This window comes from Meriones unguiculatus, chromosome 2, assembly GCF_030254825.1.
Source record: "Meriones unguiculatus strain TT.TT164.6M chromosome 2, Bangor_MerUng_6.1, whole genome shotgun sequence".
Lineage (NCBI taxonomy): Eukaryota > Metazoa > Chordata > Mammalia > Rodentia > Muridae > Meriones > Meriones unguiculatus.
The window spans coordinates 36035170-36043832 of record NC_083350.1 but is presented as its reverse complement, the minus strand read 5'-3'; positions in this window follow the sequence as shown (position 1 = coordinate 36043832).

The following is an 8663-nucleotide window of genomic DNA, read 5'->3' as shown; positions in this document are numbered from 1 at the left end:
ATGATCGTTTCTAGGTCCCCCCATTTGCCTGAAAATTTTATGATTTCCTTGTTTTTAATTGCTGAGTAGTATTCCATTGTATAAAAGAACCACAATTTTTTGTATCCATTCCTCAACTGAGGGACATCTGGGTTGTCACCTTACACCCATCAGAATGGCAAGTGACAACACATGCTGGAGAGGTTGTAGAGAAAGGGGAACCCTCCTCCATTGCTGGTGGGAATGCAAACTTGTACAACCACTTTGGAAATCAATCTGGCACTTTCTCAATTAGGAATAGCGCTTCCTCAAGATCCAGCTATACCACTCCTAGGCATATATCCAAAAGATGCTCAAGTACACAACAGGGACATTTGCTCAACCATGTTTATAGCAGCTTTATTTGTAAATAGCAGAACCTGGAAATAATGGGATTTAAATTGTGATTTACATGTGTTGTTTTTTTTTTCCTTGAATCCTTGTATCATTCCAAGCAAACTGCCCCCTTCCCCAAAAAACTAAGAGAAAACTATAACAAAGACTTCTCCAAACTAAAGTTGGAGGTGCTCTTTAACCGATTTGCAAGTAGGCCTGAGAGAGTTATTTAGGCAAGGAGTCAGAGAAGGTGCAGAGGCACTCTTCCATTTCCTGCCACACTTGTCACCTGGAGACGTTACAGTAGCCGTGAACAGATCTTACACTCCGGTTTGCTCCTGCTGTGCTGCACTGACTCCAGGTGTAGGGTAGGGAGTCTCAGTTTCTGGTGACTCTGTCCTTAATATCTGGAGACGTTTGGGCTACTACAGCAGTGTTGAACTCTGTGTTGAATCCTGTTGATTCAGCCTAAAGTGCTGTGATTCAGAGGCTGATAAACCCTGGTTATGTGGCTTTCTTGTTGTCTTACTATGATATTGTCTTCTTGTTGTGGAGGATCTTCTAGTGTGAAATACACTGTCCCACCTGCTTCCTGATGATTTTGTCTCAGCCTTGATAAATTCTTCCTACATGCTCCATAGACTGACTTTCTTCCTGATTCTTGAGGGAACCCACCTTCAGGACTTTCCAGATTCTCCCTTCCATCACAAGTTCTGTTGACATTATCTTGCTTCAGACTGTTGAGTGGGATGTACACCTATGTTGTGTATTATCTCCGCGCAGTTAATTGATGCCTCTATGGACAAGTCAGCTACTACTGCTTGACTGGTGCTGTTTTTGTGTTTTATTTTTGTTTTTAACTGTAGACATGGAGTCTTAAAAATGAAAGGAACAAGTATCCCAAACTCCTGGAACCAACTTTCTCTGAACTTGGGAGTTGATCAGACTTGCAATAATCCAGGAGTGTTTGTGCCAGAAACTACCAGTTCTTGATGGTTGTCATAGCCTAGTTTATTCATCCCTTACTCTAGACCCTTGGTAGCCTTCCAAACCAACAGCCCATTATCACAGTGAAGACTAGTCTGGCAGCCACTGGGAATTACCCAAGTCTGCATATCTGTAGGGAATGTACCCTAAGAATTGCCAGAACTCCCACAGGGTAGACATGGGAAGAGGGAGAAAGCAGGAAACAGGACAGGAGCCTACCACAGAGGACCTCTGAGAGAATACCCAGCAGGGTATCAAAGCAGATCCTGAGACTCAGCCAAACTTTGGGCAGAGTGCAAGGAATCTTATGAAAGAACGGAGAGATAGAAATACCTGGAGGGGACAGCTCCACAAGGACAGCAACAGAACCAAAAATCTGGGCCCAGGGGTCTTTTGTGAGACTGATACTCCAAACAAGGACCTTGCATGGAGATAACCTAGAACCCCTGCACAGATGTAGCTCATGGCAGCTCAGTGTCCAAGTGGGTTTCCTAGTAATGGGAACAGGGACTGTCTCTGACATGAACTCAGTGGCTGGCTCTTTGATCACCTCCCTCTGAGGGGAGAGCGGCTTTACCAGGCCACAGAGGAAGACAATGCAGCCAGTCCTGATGAGACCTGATAGGCTAGGGTCAGAGGGAAGGGAAGGAGGACCTCCCCTATCAGTGAACTGGGGGAGGAGAGTGGGGTTGGGAGGGGGCTACAGTTAGGATATACAGTGAATAAATTGTTATAAATAAATGTAAGATTTTTTTTCTGCCAGAACTGTGTGGTTATTCACTGGAAATCACCCTCTTGCAAAGCTTGTCTTGCTTTATTTGATGAGTGAGTACTTGCTTAGCTTGATAACTTTTTCCCCTTTTCTAGCTTTTCAAAAACACAGGCAGTTTGACATTAAGGCTGCCATATGCAGTAGAAAACTGTTGAGGAAAACATGACAATAACCAAAATGCTTAGAGGAAATCAATGGCTGCTCATTGGGAACTTGGAAATCTCTTAACATTTTCTAGGAATCAACAGGCTGTATGTGCCTGCTCAGGACCCAGCTGGGCAACCTCAACTCTCACCAGGAATAAGTAATGAAAGCATGTCTATAGGTGGCTGCTCACCAAAGAAGTTCTGATTCCAGGTTTTTAAGAGAGTCTCAAGTTAGCACAGTGCTGAGCTACATGAAGCAGACTGCAATTTAGATTTTAAAAAAAAAATTAAAACGTCACAAAAAAAATTTCAGAAACCATCTCCAGCCTTAGGCAGGCACGGGGGACTAATTTTACAAATACTGTATTATGTGTCCAGTTTTCAAATGTGATAGGCACACAGGGGGCAGGAAACAGTGGTAAAAGGAAAATGAGGAAGGACAAATGTTAAACTTACCTTGAGAAAATCACTGACTAAGCTAAACTAAATATGTTCCAACCTATAGGGCATGTTTAAAGTATAAAGGCATGGTGCTTGTGCCTGTATTGTAGCCTCAAGAGTTATAGTAGGATTAAAAATGTTAACCTAAGTCAAGAACCAAAATTGACATTAGAAAGTGCAATTACCAAGTTAAATTGAGAAGAGCTCTTATGCCAGTTGAGATGATGCCTTTTGGGGAACAGCAAATAAAAGGAGGCCTTGAGAGATGGCTCAGAGGTTAAGAGCACTTGCTGTGTTGACTGTGAGGACCAGAGTACACATCCCAGCGCCGAGGAGAAAGAAGCTGGGCATCCTGCAAAAGGCCTGTAACTTCAAATTTTATGATTTCCTTATTTTTCATTGCAGAGTAATACTCCATTGTATAGATGTACCACAATTTCTGCATCCATTCTTCAGTTGAGGGACATCTGGGCTGTTTCCAGCTTCTGGCTATTACAAATAAAACTGCTACAAACATGGGTGAGCAAATGTCCTTATTGTGTACTTGAGCCTCTTGGATATATGCCTAGAAGTGGTATGGCTGGATCTTGAGGAAGCGGTATTCCTAATTGTCTGAGAAAGTGCCAGATTGATTTCCAGAGTGGTTGATCACCTCCCCCTGAGGGGGGAGCAGCCTAACCAGGCCACAGAAGATGACAATGTAGCCACTCCTGATGTGATCTAATAGACTAAGATAAGAAAGAAGGAGAGGAGGACTTCCCTTTTCAGTGGACTTGGGGAGGGGCATGCATGAAGAAGGGGGTGGGAGGGTGGGACTGGAAGGGGAGGAGGTAGGGGCTTATGGGGGGATACAAAGTGAATAAAGTGTAATTAATAAAATAAAATTTAGAAAAAAGGCCTGTAACTGCAGTTCCAAGGGATCTGACACCTGCATGTGACAGTCATGTGCACACATCCATATATTATACATTCACACACCTCATTCTTGGAGATCTGTGGAGCACCACTGAATGTACCAATTTTGGAATAATGGAATCTGTATAGGCAGAGGATACAATCAACTAGCTGTATTTCCCAAAGACTAGGAAAATGTTTACATTAAAACTAAAACATGAGTGCTCACAGTGCAAAAATAGCTACACAATCAAAATATCCAAACAAAATGTTATCAGTACATAGCATGGGTAAACCCTGAGAACATACTAAGTGAAAGAAACCTCTTGGATCAGTTATTTCTCACTGTGTGTCACATTCTGAGCTTTGGTGTAGTCAATAATAGCCACCACGCAGCTCTTGGCTATTTGGAAATTATGGGCATCCAGTCTGGCCAACATTTGGTATCTGTTTTGCAGTGAATAGTTCATTCAGCCACTTTGGTTTTCAAGATGCTCTGGTTAACCACAAGTAGTCCATTTTTCCATTTTGTGTCACCTCTCAACCTGCACAACCAAAATACCAGTTCATAAGACAAAGTGCAAGAACATGAAAGAGTTAGACATGATATATAAGGCTCTTCATCTAGATGATCCTTTGTGTGATTTGGAAAAATATTACCAAGTCAATTTTACAGCCCATATCAAAACAATTTCCTGTCAACCAATATGATGCTTTAATTTGTAGCATAAATATGCATGAACAAAGTATTTGATTGAAATTCAACCAGGAGATTGCATCATCTCCACTAGTCCAGACATGGATTTGAGCTCATTTTATTCTGGTGGACCTTGGACTATATGCTCTGGAGTCAGCTGTGGCAATCATCAGCAGTTGAGCTGAATGCCTTTAGAGCAGTGGTTCTCAACATTCCTAATGCTGTAGCCCTTTAGTACAGTTTCACATCTCATGATCTCTAACCATAAAATGACTTTTGTTGCTACTTCATAACTGTGATTTTGCTGCTGTTAAGAATCATAATGTAAACATATTTTTGGAGATAGAGGCTTGCCTGAGGGGTCATGACCCACAGATCGAGAACAGATCATCCCCCCCCATCTGTGCTCTGTTACAAGTGGGCTAGATCATCTTACCCCTGGACCTCTTTCTTGTTTATCTTCTTTAGGTGTACATATTTTAGTATGTTTATCCTATCTTATAGGTCAAGTACCCACTTATTAGTGAGTATATACCATGTGTCTCTTTCTGCTCCTGGGATATCTCACTCAGGATGATTTTAAAGGGGATGGACTTTAGAAATAGGAGAAAACAAGTAACAGGACAGTAGCCTACCATAGAAGGCACCTGAAAGACTCTACCTAGCAGTGTATCAAAGCAGATGCTGAGACCCATAACCAAGCCTTCGGCAGAGTATAGGGAATCATATGAAGGAAGGAGGAATTAGTATAACCTAGAGGGGACAGGGAGCCCCACAAGGTCCAAATATATCTGAGCACAGGGGTCTTCTATGAGACTGTTTCTCCAACCAAGGACCATGCATGGATATAACCTACAACCCCTGCTCAGACATAGCTCATGGTAGCTCAGTATCCAAGCAGGTTCCCTAGTAAGGGGGACAGGAACTGTTTCTGACATGAACTCATGAGCTTCCCCTCCCCACTGAGGGAGGAGCAGCCTTACTAGGCCACAGATAAGGACATTGCAACCATCCTGAAGATACCTGATAAGCTAGGACCAGACAGAAGGAGAGGAGGACACCCCCTCTCAGTGGACTCGAAGGGGGCAGGGAGGAGATGAGGGAGGGAGGGTAAGGTTGGGAAAGAAAGAGGGAGAGGGCTAGAGCTGAGATACAAGTGAATGTATGAAATTATTTAAAAATAAAAAATATTTAAAAAAAAACAAGTTGGCTAGATCATGGCTTGTCGCTCCTAGAAAACGGTTGTACTTTTCTAGAGCTCACTGGTTTTCCCACCGCCCACCTCACTTCACTGATAGAGAAAAGTTCATTTTTCAGTTTATCAATTCATATTTTTTCTAATGATCTTCTCGGCCTCTTATGTCCTATGTCCCCAGTTTCATTGCTGCAGTGTCATTTATGCTATAGACATTTTATATAATCACATTCACAAGTCATTACAACCTTACCATCTGTGCTTTATGCCTTGCTTCAAAGACCCCACCCAGTGTGGAAAAAACAAAACAAACTAACAAAAACAAAATAAACAAACAAACAAAAAAATACAGGTCATAACCTTTGATCATCCCCGCCATCTTGTTCAGCATACCGAGAATGCTAGGATCTGTTAACTGTCCACTATGTTCATTTTTCAAGCTGTTTTTTTTCTGACCAATCACAAAGGATGGGTGATACCTCCCTAGCACAAAATGTTTCCATCCTTTAGTACAATCCACTGCATGAGCAGAAGGCTACAATGCCCCATTGTTCCTTCTGCGGGACTTTGGACAATACAGGCGTGTAGGAAAGGTCAACCATTAGGCTTGGCTTACTCCAACTTTGCACATTCCCAATATTTGCTTGTCTTCTTCTGGACTGGTCTTTGTGGGAAACAAGCTCTGAACTAACATTCCTGCCTAAAAAGAGTTGTTTGTGTATGTAAGAGCTTGGGGCCATCGAATACTTGTTTGGTCAGATAGTGTGTTTATCAAAATGATTTATGTGTATTTCTGTACCCTGGAGAAACAGAAACTAAGTACCAAAGGACAATCATAAAAATGGTGTGTGTATGTGTGCATGTGTGTGCATGCATGTGTGTGTAAAATGGATCCAATAAAAACCCAAGATACCAAGACTCAGGTGAGCATGCATGGTTGGAAACACATCCCATGGATTGTAATATATCATAGCAAGGAGAAGCAAGCACAGCATGAGGAAAACCTCAGTTTAGGATTCATCTCTTGTCTGGTTCTTAGCAGATTAACTTGGACTATAAATTGACAATGTGATCAATGAGCTATTGCTATAAATATTATTTACGTTTAACATTTATTTGCTCTAGCAGACTAAAGCATGAATTGCTGAGGTTAGTCAGGTTGGCAGTTTGCACCTATATGATAGATTCTCCATTAAAAAAAGAAACTAAGCAAGCCCTGGTCACTGAGATTCAGATGAACTCAGACTGATGTTTCACACTTGCGATGTCATTATGTAGAATGTGTGTCCATGACTCTACCGAGAGAGACTGCCCAGAAGGCTGTACCTGTCATCATTTTAATGTCCAGCCATACTCCTTGCTGTGCGAATTTTATTGAGTCCTACGCTTGTAATAGTTAATAATAAAAATAATAAATCACAAAACATTCAGCAAGTGTAACAGGTTTTCTGAGTCCTTTGAGTCTTTCTGGTGAAACATTGAGACTTGGAGTCGTCTTTGGGACCGAAATCTCTTGGGGAGCTGGCATAGGCATCATATTCATGCTGTGTGTCTTGTTTTTACTGTGAGTAATAAAATTACTTGGTTCTGATCCAGCAGCTCATTCCTCCACTCAGCCACGAAAATTCTCATGCCCCGTAAAGTTTATGATATCCCCAAATAACCCTGCTATTCCTCCAGTACTTTAATAGCTTCATAGTGAAATGTGTATTCTAAATCCATCTGAAATTTATCCTTCTGCATTCTAGCAGATTAGCAAGCTACTTAATCAAACCAATTATTATAGTATTCAGAAAATCTACATTTCTTAGTTTTCTCTCTTTCTCTCTCTGTGTGGGTGAGAGAGAAATAGAGATCTCATATGTTTGTATTGATTTTGTGTTATTTTGTATTTTGAGACAGGGTCTCGCTCTGTAGTTCAAGCTGTGTTCCAAAGCACACCAATTTACCTGCCTTAGGCTCCCTATGGCTAAGTAACCTCCCTTGAATTAGATTTGAGTCATGTAACTTACAAATTACAGAAGTCATAAACAGAATGAGGAAGAAAAACATCAATGTCTTCAGTCCTTGTCCACAAAACTTTATCTTCTTTAATCTCAGAGTTGGATGCTCTCTCCCCATTTTCGTGATTCAGGAGCTACGGTTCCCTGAAAGAACTGTGATGGGCTTTCCTTTGTGCAAGTATCCCAGATTTAAGTGTTCATCAAACACTGTTCTGTTAAGCGAAAGAGAAGCTGGATTAAAAGGCAGTCTATGTAGCGTATTGTGGTACAGAATTTGATGCGAGAAGAAGGGTGCTATATGAGGAAGATGGAAAAACTTTAAAATGCATAGCGCAGTCAGGATGAGATTTCCTTTGCAGATGTGAAAACAGGAAATTTATGTTATATGACAATTATTAAAGGGGTCATTTGCAATTACTTGGGCATTGGACCTTATGTCCACTGACCTCTTGTCTTGGGGTGAAGGTAGGACCTTAGAATCTTTAGTGAACATTGTTACTGTCTTTTTTTAATCGAATAAATAGATTTTAAAAGAGACAGTGAGATGAGCTATGCTAACACTTTGCTAGTTTGCAGATAAACCTGGAGCAAAAAGAAAACAAAACTGTTTTTTTATTCCAAACAGTAAGTTAAATTGAGACTTCAGGCTCCAGCATAGATAAAAGGAAAGGATTAGTATTACTGCCTAAATACATCAGCCCTGAAATATAGAGGGTAAGGGGAAAAGCAGTTAGCAGACTCGAGGGCTGCAATTAGGATAGAACCTTGGGAGGATACTACTTGCATAAATCATCAACCACATATCTTTGTATTAAATTACTTGTAATGCCAAAGCCACTGTAAAAGTCAATTTTAGCAGCTTTTGAGTTGCCTGTTATGAAACGTGTGTCCGGGCCTCTGTAGTTGTATGTGATAAAAGATTGTGCAGTCCCCATCGTATCCCTCAAGTGTGACCTATGCTGGCGATGAGCAATGAAGACCCTCCAAGAGGATGAATGCAATAGTAGAATATAGTCCAATAGGACTTCAAAGAGAAAAAAAATAAAATAGCTCTTTCCTAAAAGCAAATTGAAGTCAAAGAAATTCCCCACTTTAGAGCAAAAGACATCAAAATGCCGACTCAAGGAGTACCCGTACCTCAGATGTGAACCTTTTCTGTCTCCGTTTACTAAAT